General features: G+C 36.4%; 1 pseudogene; it reads right to left on the bottom strand.

Moving 5' to 3' along the window:
- Nucleotides 1–6,773: 6,773 nt before the first annotated feature.
- Nucleotides 6,774–7,735, bottom strand: LOC112406370 (DNA-directed RNA polymerase I subunit RPA43 pseudogene; annotated as a pseudogene).
- Between the last annotated feature and the right edge of the window lie 3,680 nt (nucleotides 7,736–11,415).

Genomic DNA, 11,415 nt, shown 5'->3' with positions numbered 1-11,415 from the left:
ATCTTTATGGTTAACCAAGAGTCAAGGATGTGAGCAAACATTAAGCTGTGGAGAAATATGGTGGTTGCAAGTTATTGCCTCTTCCTCTGGATTTGATGGCTAAGTATCTTTGCCAAGAGACAGTAACTTCTCACCAATGATTTATGAGTTGAGGATGCTAACTGAAAGGAGAAGTTAAAAATATTGACAATGTGCTACATACATTTTGTGGTAGTCATGGAGACACAGCACTTCAATCTCCCTTCAAGGAAAAACTTGACCTTCCAACTGCAAAGAATGTAGTTACCTATCACCCCAGCTCATAGATGCTTCAGGATTCATCTCATTTTTCCTGGTGGGTCCAAGATCTTCCTGGTCAGCCACCAAACAATAACTGAGCATGACAGTGGTAATAGGGCCAGAATTATTCAACCCAATGCAGGACAGCTGTAACTGGCAAACCTTATTGTTCTCAACTAGACTGACCAAAACTTAGTCAGGATCTGCATAAAGGCCTCCCTGCCCAATCCTACTTTCTCTTTGCATTACTTTCACAGGTGTCAGATCTATCTCGTGGTCTGAAGACTTTCTCTTTCCAATCCTACTTCCTCTCTCTTTTATTTTATTTCTTATTGATAATTTCTTATTGATTTCTTATAGTTGATTTACTCTCTTACTTTTTCATAGGCATTGCCTTTCCCCCAAAAAAACTTCTTACGTTCATCACTTCATTCCATCATCTGTTTCTTGCTAAATATATATAAATTTGCATTCATATAATTTTATTTAAGGCTGTTGCATATTGTGCTGGTTAACTATGTCAAAAGCCTGATACCCTGAAAGCACTGTCCTTTTTGCCTTGCCCACCAGGCTTCAAGCAGCAACTATATATATGCATTTGGCTTCGAAACCTCCATGTAGTGATGCAATAATCTACATGTTGAGTTATGCTAGACCATATGTCCTCATCTAGACTAAATCAATGGCTCTCTCTCCTGGCTTCATAATGTAATCACTTGGGCAACTTATAAATAGATTGATGCCAAAACCCCATTCCAGAGGTTCTTATATAATTGGTTCAGGGTGGAACCAAGATTGAGAAACAAACTCAGTGTTGAGAAAGTAGACTCTTTGGCCCTTATCTCTTGAAAATACATCCTGATTTTAGCCTCAGAATTTCATCATCCTGTAACAAGAAGATTCACAGAAAGGCAAACAGAGAAGTAAGTAAGCATTTGCTTCAATCTCTGTCCATTTAAGCTACCCCTAATAAAATCTCATATGCTAGAACTGAGGCTCAATTTTTGCATTTCCAAATGGCACATTGTTGACCTGTATCATAAATCCTAATTAGTAGAGACCATGAGCTCCTTCAAAGGTGGGACTGTGCCATTAATACTGCTGATCAGATGCCAGGAAAGATAACACAAGCTTTGGAACAATTGATCTCTCCATATCAATGTGGACTTCTTATTAAACAACAAGTAAAACAGCTATTTTTTTTTCTTTTTATGTCATTTACTATGTTATGCTAAATTTTCAACCATTTCTTTTATTTGGTTTTGTTTTTCTATTTTTAGTTTGTACCTGTGATTTCATGTTACCTCAAGCACTTTTAATTAAACAAATAATAAATTAAAAGACAAGGTTATACCCCAATAAAGATGTTTAAAAAAAAAAAAAAAAAATAAAGCAGAAACTGACACACCACTGTAAAGCAATTATACTCTAATAAAGGTGTTTAAAAATAAAATAAAATAAAAGGCGTAACTGTGAGCACAAATCAAAATGACCCAAATCCTCAGAATCTTAGCTCAAGCCGTCATTTCCTGGTTTGTTTACTACTTGTACCCATCAATATAAGCACATTTCCAGACCCCACCGACACCACAGTGCTCGCGTAGCTTAATTAAAAGGAAGAAATCTGCATCTTAATATGCAAAAGCTATTCATAACAATGGATGATAGTGATATGTTTATTAGCATATCAACAGTTAAAAATTACTTGCCACTTACTCTTTCCTCAAGTTTATATGGTATAATATACATGCTAATTTTATATTAGGTACAAGAGTTGATAAATTGCTGTTAGAATATAGAGATTATAGTGATGGTTCTTTTTTATTAATTCAAGTTTATTAAACAAGGATGCACTGAAAAAGAATAAAAGGGAATAAAGCAAACATTTTTACAAGACATACTATCACCACAATTTTGCATAATTTTGTATAATGAAACATAGCATGAATATAAATATGAAAAACAAATTGCAGAGGAAATAAATATCTACCTCTAGCTATCACATATTTTGGGGGTGGATTAGTTGAGCATGGTATATAAACAGATATACTATTTCCTGTCTCTAGAGATTCAATATGGTTTTCCTATGATTTATTTTTCATTCACAGGAATACCAACTGCAGAAATGTAATTGGCCTGTTATTGAGTCAAATAAGGAATATTTTTGTAAAATGCTACGAGTACATTCTTTCACCTAATGAGTAAAAGCCAAAGCATACGGCTGACATATTGGTAGCTAGATTCATTTGGCTTAGTACCCCATCTGCTGTGTCAACAATAATTTATACTGTGATATCTCAGTTTAGGTGTAGGATAAAAGTCACAAACAGTAGACAATGAAAGGACATAATTCAGGATAGCCTAAAGAGTATTTTAAAATATCTTAATTAGGTATCCTATTTAAAAACTGGAAGATTTTGCATAAATGAATGCAGAATCTGGCTTTTCTTGAAAAAGCAAAAGATTTCCAAATGCCTCCCACATTCACCCCAGGAAACATAGTGGAGCCAAGCATGCCTATTTTTTTTTTTCCCAAAATAATGAAACAAGTCATTCTTCATGCTAAAAGTGTCAGGAAATGTCTGTAGAGAAACCAAGTGTCTGCTTGAGAAAGAATCCTTCCTCATGGATATTACCAGTGGCAAAAAAGTTGCCACTTCTAACAAAAAATTTTACTTCCCTGAAGAAATGTTGGTTGGATGCTTTAAGTCACGTATTTCATCATGTCTCTTTTTCCCTAGCAGACAGGAAACTCAAAGCCAACATAAAATGCTGAAAGTCTCCCTAAATCTGCTCTTCTCAAAATCTTTCCTAAACCAATAACTGGAATCTCTTTTCTTCTAGTTGCTTAGAGCAACAACTTCAAGATCCTTTTTGAATCATCTTCTGTCAGAATTAAGTTTTAAACTAAAATGTCACCTCATTGGCCTCTATTGCTAACGTTTGAAGACTGAGTGGAGGTTTTTCACTTCCTGGTGAGAAAAGCAATCCAGTATGGGGGATGAAAGCTGGGTAGTAAAACTGGGGTAGGTATTTTAGAGCCACAGGGGTCTCTGTCTCATTTCGGAGAACCACATCTTTGAGTGCCACTGACTGCTGGTGATATCTGGGCTTATTGACTAGGTACTATGTAAAGGCTGGCCTGGTGGGCCATGGTTTCTGCTGCATCACAAATCACCTCTCTTAGAGTGACAGCTTTCCATCTGCCTTTACTGCACTAAGGAAGCACCCGTTTCAGGGTTATTGTACCCATTGCCATTTTAACCAAAGTGAGATTTATACAACTGTCAACTGGCTAGATGGTTCTGTCAGGGTTCCCTGGTCCCCCAGTCTAAAAAACCCATGGAATCTTCCCTCTTATCCCTTGCCCCCATTATCACACATGAGACACTTTTTACCCTTCTCCAAATGTACTTAACATATTATGTATTTTATTTATGTTGTTGTTTGTCTCTCCTATTAAAGTATAAGCTCCACAGAAGTTTTTAATTTCATTTTTACTGCCATATCTTCAGCTCCTAGAACAGAGTCTGCTTAATAGTAAACACCCAATAAATATTTGATGAGTTATTAAATGCCATCCTTTACTACCAAATGTACCTTCATGTTACATTGTGTTGATGTATGATGGGGTATAAATTAATAAATTATAATAAGAATAGAAGAAAAAATTTAATGCCTTTAGATTTATATCCATTAAAAGCATAGCAGTGGTATGATATTAGTTACCGTGGAAGGCAGAATAATGGCCCCACAATGATATCCATGTCCAAATTCCTGCAAGTTGTGAATATGTTACCTTACAGGGCAAAAAGGAATTAAGGTTGCACATGGGGTTAAGGTTGTTAATCTGTTGACCTTAAAAAAGGGAGATTATTTGGGATTTGGGGACGGATACAATGTAATCACAAGGATCCTTAGAAGTAGAACAGGGAGGCAGAAGAAGAGGACAGAATGATGCAGTGTGAGAGGGACTTGACCCACAGGTGCTGGCCTTGAGAATGGAGGAAGGGACCATAAGCCAAGGAATACAGGCAGCCACTAGAAGCTGGGAAAACAAGGAAATGGATTCCCTCTTGAGATTCCAAATAAACATGAACTCCTTGATTTTACCCCAGGGAGACTTACGCCACACTTCTGACCTCCAGAATTATAATCTATTTTTGTTGTGTAAGACAAATTTGTGGTAGTTGTTTATAGCAGTAATGGAAAAATGTATACAGTTACGTCAGATATTTTAATTGTTGACTCTTGATAAGATAAAAGAACTCTTATGTATATATTTTCATTGAAAAAAATACTTGCACATGCTTTGCCTTTCAAGGGATCAGAGTACTCTTTATTTAATTGAAGTATAGTTGATTTACAAAATCATGTTAGTTTCAGGTGTGCAGCACAGTGATTCAGTTATATATATATATATATTCCTTTTTCAGATTCTTTTCCCTTAGAGGTTATTATACTAGGTCTTGTTGATTATCTATTTTACATATATTAGTGTGTGTATGTTAATCCCAACCTCCTAATTTATCCCTCCCCCAACTCTCTTTCCCCTTTGGTAACCAGAAGTTTGTTTTCTATGTCTGTGAGGCTCTTTCTCTTTTGTAAATAAGTTCATTTGTATGATTTTTTTGGATTCCACATATAAATGATATCATATGATGTTTGTCTGGCTTACTTCACTTAGTATGATAATCTCTAGGTCCATCCATGTTGTTGCAAATGGCATTATTTCATTCTTTTTTTTATGGCTGAGTAATATTCCATTATACATATATTGTAACATCTTCTTTATCCATTCATCTGTTGATGGGCACTTAGGTTGCTTCCATGCCTTGGCTATTGTAAACAGTGGTGTAATGAACATTGAGGTGCATGTATCTTTTTTTTTTTTACTTGTAACATTTTATTTACCCCACTGTACCAAAATATTATAATCTCACCAATATACAAACTTGAGATATTTTACATTCTTTCTTTGTACATCTTCAAAATCTGATGTGTATTTTATACTGATACCTCATCTCTATTTGGACTAGCTACATTTTGAGGGCTAAATACTCACATGAACCTAATGATAAGGAAAGATACTGGCCTGCACATTTCCACTGTCTGGCACATGTGCTTGTAGACAAACATTGTGAATGACTGCCACTCTCTAAATTCTATATTCTATCATTACAGATTTGGATCTACTACTATGGGAACCCATACATTAACAAACATTAAACAGTGTAAGACCAGTACTATGTCTGATACTAGATAAATGGCAATGAAAATGGCTGCCATGGATCACAACTAACAGTGAGTAGACAATCTTCTTTTTCTCTGTAGCACTTACCACAATTAGTAATTTTCTGTATTTTCTTACTTATATTGTGTAGTAATTTTCTGTATTTTCTTATATTGTGTAGTAATTTTCTGTATTTTCTTACTTATATTGTGTATGTGCATCTGTTTTTCCTATGACATTCCATGAGGGAAGGAATTATTTCTGCCTTGTTTGCCATTATACCTCTGGACCTCAGTAGAATATGTTTTACACACAGATCATCAAATACCCGTTAAATGAGTGAATACGACCTTGCATTGATTATCAGGCTGAACCAGCTTGTCATTTCATTCTTCACTGTTTCCCAATAGTTAAGACATATTCCACATTTTCTCAGTGAAAGCAGTGAATAGCTGTTTTCTCTTCATAATAATTTCTAGTAGCTTAACTCAAATATTAAAAGTAGGGAAATTCCCCACTAGTCAGAATCACATTTTCCCTGTCTTCAGCAGACTCCTCCTCTCCAACACACAACAAAAGCAGAATGGTTGAGGCACAAATGAACAAGTGTCAGAAAACAGCCTCTCCATCAACCTCTCAGACTGAGAGAAAAAGGAAAACAACATACATGCACCTAGAAGAAAAGAATAGTGAATATTGTTTCCTACCACCCAGTCAGTAGTGGCAAGGTTCTTAAGAGCTCTGGAAACTTCAGAAACTCCTTTGGCAAACCATTCTAAGTTAAACAGTAGAAATACTGTAATAGCCATGATAAAAGAAATCCTAAAACTGGTAATTTAAACAAAGCAAAATAGCATGTCATGTAACATCATGACTAAATGTGAAACCTGTAACAACAACAACAAAACCCCTAAACCCAAGCTCAAAACTCATTCTGTATGATATGAAATAACATTGTACTTGAAAACCTTTTGCAGACTGTAGAAATCATTTTATTTAGAATGTATACCCTGGAAGAATGAAGGAGTTGAGATTGAGGGCAGCTCTTACCTTTCTATTCTGTATATAGTAAAATGGCACTTTAATAATACTGGCATTTCCCAAATTTATCTGTTTTGTAATTTTAGCACCAAAAACTCAACTCCTCATCAAATGTTCCCTGTTTTGCAAAGTATTGGAATACAAAACATTTCATAGTTCAAACTTTAGTCATCTGTTTTGTGTAAATCAATTTTTAAAAACAAATCATATTTAAAATGCACTAAAGAAAATTACTTTTCCCTTTTCTTTTTAGGTGCATGTTCCAAAAGTGGTGTAAATTCAGCCTCCTCACTGTGCTTTCTTTTCTTTTTATGGTCACTTTGGTAACCACTGGCGTCACTGCCTTGGAAAACAGGGTCCTGATGCTTTTTCTTCTTCTTCGGCTCTTCCTCCCAGAGGCCACTCACATTGTTATTAATCTGCAGATCTGTCTCTTCCTTCATGGTAACATCTGCAAAATCTGCTAGCTCTGTGGTACCACTTTCCACTTCATATGGCTCTGGGTCTTTGTTCTTTTCCTTTTTCTTCTTTTGAGGTTTTTCAGTAGCTTCTTCAGTACCAGTTTCTGTTACTTCTTCAGAAACTGCAGAGCACTTCGTTTGTAAACTAGTGATATTTAGTTTTCCCCGAATGCAGAATACTCCAGCAGCATCTGAGTCTAAACGAAATACTTCAAATTCTAGTTCATCACCCGTGTTTATCTCCAGAGTCTGCCACTGCTCGGCTGGCATCTGCTCAGGTTTGGGAACAGCCAATGTGGCTGGAAGACACTTTATTAACTGTACCCATAAGTTTTTGCCCTGGTTCAGGGCAGAAAATAACAAAATCTGCTTCAGTGTTAAGATGAATGTGTCCTTGATCATCATAAATATCTCCTAATTCACCCACTACTTTGATGTTATCATAAGCAATGGGTACACCTAAAAGGCCCTCGGAATAGCGCAGGAGCTCGGCATCGAGCTGTTCTCGGATACCGGTGCGTTTCCTGTTAAGGTAGCGCGGTGACAGTGCGATGTGTCTTCGGTGCGGCCCCGCCACCAGGCAGGAGTAGCAGCTATTCACGAGCGCACAAGGGGCCACGTAGGTAGGCAATTCTAGGCAAGGCAAGACGCCGGCTGGTCCCACCACCGGCCCTTCTGAGGCCGCCTTCGACCGCGGAGACGCTGAGCAACCCGCAGCCATGCGGCTGGTCAGGTTTGCCACCCATGTATCTTTTTGAACTATGGTTTTCTCTGGATGTATGCCTAGGAGTGGGATTGCAAGATCATATGGTAGCTCTACTTTTAGTTTTTTAAGGATCCTCCATATTGTTCTGTGTAGTGGCTTCACCAATTTATATTCCCACAAACAGTGTAGGAGTGTTCCTTTTTTTCCCATACCTTTTCCAGCATTTATTATTTGTAGACTTTTGATGATGACTACTCTGACTGGAGTAAGGTATTACCTCATTGGAGTTTTGATTTGCGTTTCTCTAAAAATTATTGATGCTGAGCATCTTTTCATGTGCCTTTTGGCCATCTGTATGTTTTCATTGGAGAAGTCTATATTTAGATCTTCTGTCTATTTTTCGATTGGGCTGTTTGTTTTTTTGATATTGAGCTGCCTGAGCTGTTTGTATATTTTGGAAATTAATCCCTTGTCAGTAGCATCATTTGCAAGTATTTTCTCCCATTCTGCAGGTTGTCTTTTTGTTTTGTTTATGGTTTCCTTGGCTGTGCAAAAGCTTTTAAATTTAATTAGGTCACATTTGAAAATTTTTGTTTGGATCTCTATTACTCCAGGAGACAGAACCAAAAAGATATTGCTGTGATTTATGTCAAAGTGTCCTGCTTATGTTTTCCTCTAGGAGATTTATAGTATCCGGCCTTACATTTAGGTCTTTAATCCATTTCGAGCTTACTTTTGTGTACCATGTTAGAGAATGCTCTACTTTTATTCGTTTGCATGTAGCTGTCTAGTTTTCCCAGGACCACTTATTAAAGAGACTGTCTTTTCTCCATTGTATATTCTTGCCTCCTATGTTGAGGATTAATTGATTATAGGTGCATGGGTTTATTTCTGGGTTTTCTATCCTATTCCATTGATCTATTTCTGTTTTTGTGCCAGTACTATACTGTTTTGATTATTATAGTTTTATAGTATAGTATGAATTCAGGGAGTCTGATTCCTCCATCTACATTTTTTCTTTCTCAAGATTGCTTTGGCTTTTGGGGGTCTTTTGTGTTTCCATACAGATTAAATTCTTTTGTTGTTGTAGTTCTGTGAAAAACACCATTTGCAGTTTGATAGGATTTGCATTGAATCAGTAGACTGCTCTGAGTAGTATAGTCATTTTGACAATAGTGATTCTTCCAATCCAAGTATACCTTTCCATTTATTTGTGTCATCTTCAATTTCTTTCATCAGCCTCTCACAGTTTTTGGAGTATAGGTGTTTTGCATCCTTAGGTGGGTTTATTCCTAGGTATTTTATTCTTTTTGATGTGATGAAATGAGATTGTTTCCTTAATTTCTCTTTCTGATCTTTTGTTTTTAATGTATAGAAATGCAATGGATTTCTTTGTATAAATGTTGTATCCTGCAACTTTATCAAACTGGTAGCATCTTAGGATTTTCTACGTATAGTATCATGTCATCTGCAAATAGTGACTGCTTTACTTTTTCTTTTCCAATTTGGATCCCCTTCATTTCTTTTTCTTCTCTGATTGCTGTAGCTAGGATTTTTAAAACTATGTTGAATAAAAGTGGTGAGAGTAGATATCCTTGTCTTGTTCCTGATCTTAGAGGAAATGCTTTCAGCTTTTCACTGTTGAGTATGATGTTAACTGTGGGTTTTTTCATTATCCATATATGAAAAATATCACCTTTGTGATATTAAGGTAGGTTCCCTCTGTGCCCACCTTCTGAGGTTTTTTCCATAAATGGATGTTGCATTTTATCAGATTTTTCTGCATCTATTGAGATGATTGTATGGTTTTTGATTCTTTGATTTGTTAATGTGGTGTATCACACTGATTGATTTGTGGATAATGAAAAATCCTTGCATCCCTGGGATAAATCCCACTTATCATGTGTACGATCCTTTTAATGTATTGTTGGATTTGGTTTGCTAGTATTTTGTTGAGGATTTTTGCATCTATATTCATCAATGTTATTGGCTTATAATCTTCTTTCTTTGTGGTATCTGTGTCTGGTTTTGGTATCAGGGTAATGGTGGCCTCATAGAATGAATTTAGAAGTGTTCCTTCCTCTGCAATTTTTTGGAATAGTTTCAGAAGGATGGGTCTTAACTCTTCTCTAACTGTTTGGTAGAATTTACCTGTGAAGCCATCTGATCCTGGACTTTTGTTTGTTGGAGTTTTTAAATCACAGACTCAATTTCAATACTTACAGTTGGTCTGTTCATATTTGTTATTTCTTCCTGGTTCAGTCTTGAGAGATTGTACCTTTCTAAGAATTTGTCCATTTCTTCTAGTTTGTCCACTGTATTGGTATATAGTTGCTTGTAGTAGTCTCTTATTGTCCTTTGTATTTCTGTGGTGTTGGTTATAACTTCTCCTTTTTCATTTCTAACTTTAATGATTTGGGTGTTCTCCCTTTTTTTTTCTTTTCTTTTTAAAAGTTTTATTGGAGTATAGTTGATTTATAATGTGTTAGTTTCAGGTACACAGCAAAGTGAATCAATTATACATATATATATATGCACTTTTTTTTAGATTCTTTTCCCATATAGGCCATTACAGAGTATTGAGTAGAGTTCCCTGTGCTATACTGTAGGTTCTTATCAGTTATCTATTTTATATATAGTAGTGTGTATATTCAATCCCAATCTCCCAATTTATCCCTCTCCCCCTTATCCCCTGGTAACCATAAATTTGATTTCTACATCTGTGACTCTACTTCTGTTTTGTAAATAAGTTCATTTCTAACCTTTAAAAAAATTTATTTTTTATTTTTTGTGGTGCATGGGCCTCTCACTGCTGTGGCCTCTCCCGTTGTGGAGCACAGGCTCCGGATGCGCAGGCTCAGCGGCCACGGCTCACAGGCCCAGCTGCTCCAAGGCATGTTGGATCTTCTCGGACCGGGTTATGAACCCGTGTCCCCTGCATTGGCAGGCAGACTCTCAACCACTGCGCCACCAGGGAAGCCCTGTACCCTTTTTTAGATTGCACATATAAGCAATATCATATTCGTCTTTCTGTATCTGACTTACTTCATTCAGTATGACAGTCTCTAGGTTGATCTATGTTGCTGTCAATGGCATTATTTTGTTTTTTTATGGCTGAGTAATATTCCATTGTATATATGTATCACATCTTCTTTATCCACTCCTCTGATGATGGACATTTATGTTGCTTCCATGTCCTGGCTATTGTAAATAGTGCTGCAATGAATATTGGGGTGCATGTATCTTTTTGAATTATGGTTTTCTGCAGGTATATGCCTAGGAGTGGGATTGCTGGGTCATGTGGCAGTTCTATTTTTAGTTTTTTAAGGAACTCCATACTGTTCTCCATAGTGGCTGTATCAATTTACATTCCCACCAACAGTGTAGAAGGATTCCCTTTACTCCACACCCTCTCCAGCATTTATTGTTTGTAGATTTTTTGATGATGGCCATTCTGACTGCTGTGAGGTGATATCTCATTGTAGTTTTGATTTGCATTTCTCTAATAATTAGTGATGTTAAGCATATTTTCATGTGCCTTTTGGCCGTCTATATTTCTTCTTCGGAGAAATGTCTATTTAGATCCTCCACCCATTTTATGATTGGGTTATTTGTCTTTTTGATATTGAGCTGCATGAACCGTTTATATATTTTGGAAATTAATCCCTTGTCGGTTATTTCATTTGCAGATATTT

Source organism: Neophocaena asiaeorientalis, unplaced genomic scaffold (assembly GCF_003031525.2).
Source record: "Neophocaena asiaeorientalis asiaeorientalis breed wild unplaced genomic scaffold, Neophocaena_asiaeorientalis_V1.1 scaffold188, whole genome shotgun sequence".
Taxonomy (NCBI): Eukaryota; Metazoa; Chordata; class Mammalia; order Artiodactyla; family Phocoenidae; genus Neophocaena; species Neophocaena asiaeorientalis.
This window is presented reverse-complemented; position numbering and strand designations above follow the sequence as displayed.